At 32.8% G+C, this 3,298-nt stretch overlaps 1 pseudogene; it reads left to right on the top strand.

Annotated features, from left to right (window-relative positions):
• Positions 1,927–2,796, top strand: LOC109126336 (annotated as a pseudogene).

The raw sequence follows: 3,298 nt of genomic DNA, 5'->3' as shown, positions 1-3,298 counted from the left end.
CGTTACAGCTTCGTGAGCCACCTTGTTGATGCTTTTGAAAGGAACGAGATCAAATTCTTCGTTGAAAAATACGAACAGAGAGGCAAAGACAATAAAAATCTCTTTCTTCGTATCCAAGAGTCGAGGATCGCGCGCTTGCCATCTTCTGTACCAGGTTTGTACTTTATTCATCTTAAGTTTAAAAGACTGCTTTTTTGGGGAAATAACTTCTTCTCTCCTTCCATTGTCACTTGTTTTTGCCTCTAACAACCTGCTCAAAGTAGACTTTCGCCGTAGAAGCCAGAGCCGAGATCCACGGTGGCCCTAACTTGGCGACGTTTTTGCCAGTCTCTGCGAGATCGAGCTTTGCTTTCTTATCATTAGCCTTCCTTGCCTTCTTCTCAGTGGTCAATGTTGCTTCAAAAGATGGATTCTCCATCGGTGTCTTTGAGAACATCAGCATCAGTGAACCTTTGCACACGAGCTTTGTTGTTGTGATCTCCCTAACCTCATACTCGGCGTCTTCACTGGCCATCTTTTTAAGAAAAAAATGTAAATTATGGAAAAATTTGTGTAAAAAGGAAATGGAGTGAGTTGGCGTAATTTTATAGAAAGAAAACGAGTTGGGGTAAGTTGTGGTTTGAGATACATTAATGGGCTTGGGCTTCCTATTATTAGTCTAGCTTTCACCTTATAATTCACTAGTATATTATACATGTTATATTCAATCAAACCAATCATAAATCTTAGCATAAAAGGTTGGTATTTAAAAATGTTTAAAATATGCATTCAAAGATTTACTAAATAGTAATTAAAAATATCCATTAGTAAATAGATAAGTCAAAACATATTTTGCAAAATATTTTGTGACAAAAACAATATTATCATTAATATAACATATGACTTATATAGTAGTTATATGAAAAATCCTTAAAATTTAGCTACAATTTTACAAACACACACACATATATACATATATATAGGTTTTTGGTATTTTTAATTAAATGTTGGTTCATTCTAGTTTAATTTTGTTCTAATTAAGTTTGGGTGTTAATCTACGTATTATACCTCATATTTGTGTCAAACTAGGTAATCTTCAAATAATAGTTTTATGTTCGTATTTTAGCGNTAGCCTTCCTTGCCTTCTTCTCAGTGGTCAATGTTGCTTCAAAAGATGGATTCTCCATCGGTGTCTTTGAGAACATCAGCATCAGTGAACCTTTGCACACGAGCTTTGTTGTTGTGATCTCCCTAACCTCATACTCGGCGTCTTCACTGGCCATCTTTTTAAGAAAAAAATGTAAATTATGGAAAAATTTGTGTAAAAAGGAAATGGAGTGAGTTGGCGTAATTTTATAGAAAGAAAACGAGTTGGGGTAAGTTGTGGTTTGAGATACATTAATGGGCTTGGGCTTCCTATTATTAGTCTAGCTTTCACCTTATAATTCACTAGTATATTATACATGTTATATTCAATCAAACCAATCATAAATCTTAGCATAAAAGGTTGGTATTTAAAAATGTTTAAAATATGCATTCAAAGATTTACTAAATAGTAATTAAAAATATCCATTAGTAAATAGATAAGTCAAAACATATTTTGCAAAATATTTTGTGACAAAAACAATATTATCATTAATATAACATATGACTTATATAGTAGTTATATGAAAAATCCTTAAAATTTAGCTACAATTTTACAAACACACACACATATATACATATATATAGGTTTTTGGTATTTTTAATTAAATGTTGGTTCATTCTAGTTTAATTTTGTTCTAATTAAGTTTGGGTGTTAATCTACGTATTATACCTCATATTTGTGTCAAACTAGGTAATCTTCAAATAATAGTTTTATGTTCGTATTTTAGCGTTTTTTTTCTTCTTCTGACGCCGTGTGTTACAAAGTGATTCATTTTTTTTATGTTCAAAAAACAACAACGCATGTGCTTAATTTCACATATATCTCCCAACGATGACAATCTTTTCTCCCACTCAAAACCGCATCAAGTGTTTTTGAACTACGGAGGAGAGCAACTTCGTTACAGCTTCGTGAGCCACCTTGTTGATGCTTTTGAAAGGAACGAGATCAAATTCTTCGTTGAAAAATACGAACAGAGAGGCAAAGACAATAAAAATCTCTTTCTTCGTATCCAAGAGTCGAGGATCGTGCTTGCCATCTTCTGTACCAGGTTTGTACTATATGTATTCTTTCATAGTATCCAACATCTATTTTACTAAATCAGAGGATTTAAGAATCGTAATCATCCTTGAGATAAACCGAATCGAGCTGGTGTATGGATGAGTTGGTGAAGATGAAGAAACTTGCTGATAAAAGAAACCTCCAAATCGTTACAATCTTCTACAAGGTGAAGGCAGAAGACGTTAGAGAACAAACAAGAGAGTTTGGTGATAACTTATGGACGCTCGCAAAGGTTTCAAGTAGATACCAGATCAAGAAATGGAAGGAAGCCTTGGAGTGTATCTCCGAGAAGATGGGTTTGTCGTTGGGAGACCAGACGTACTAGTTTACACTTGTTGGAACTACATTTTCGTGGTCCTACAACACTCACTCTTACTAAATCCTAAATCTTCTTCTTCTTATATGAAATAAAGTATATTTTTGGTTGTTCTGAAGCCGATTTTGTCAAGGATGTTGTTGTTAAGGCAGTTGAGAGAGCTGTAGCAGCAACTAGACTTGACGAGGAAGCAAAAGATTTTGGGAAAAAAAAAATTGCAAATTTGAACTTCTTGGTTTCAAGAGAAGCACAACCAAAAATTGTGACGTTAGACAATGTTATGCAATTTGTATGAATTATTGACTCTCTTTTCTAGTTGTGTTTATTTATTTATTTATTAAACGGTACTTTAATTTTCTATATATGTTTATTTATTTTTGACAAATTCAGATTAATCAATTAATTCTCTGTTTCCACTGTATCAATCTTTCTCTCGAATACATATATCCACAAACATCTATTTGGCGACAAATCATTAATTCTTAATTTGTTACAAATTTCTCTCTTTTTTTTAAAGTTTGTTTTATATATTCACTGATGACATCATACTTGAGAGATCCAACGGTAATAGTGATAAAGATGAATAATCAATCCTGTGAGCCTCTGTTTTGGGTATGTGGCTATTTTGGTTTGGTGGTGTCTTTGTGAAATCCTATAAAATTATTACTTTATGGGATATTTTTCTAAGAGATATTTAACAATTATACCACATTGGATACTCAATGTTTTCCAATGTACCATATTGGAAATTCCTTTTTTAATGTACCATATCACAATTTCTCAAATGACGATTATAC

The sequence above is a fragment of the Camelina sativa genome, chromosome 9, assembly GCF_000633955.1.
Source record: "Camelina sativa cultivar DH55 chromosome 9, Cs, whole genome shotgun sequence".
NCBI lineage: Eukaryota > Viridiplantae > Streptophyta > Magnoliopsida > Brassicales > Brassicaceae > Camelina > Camelina sativa.
The sequence above is the reverse complement of the archived record's forward strand: the minus strand, read 5'-3'. Positions and strand labels throughout refer to the sequence as shown.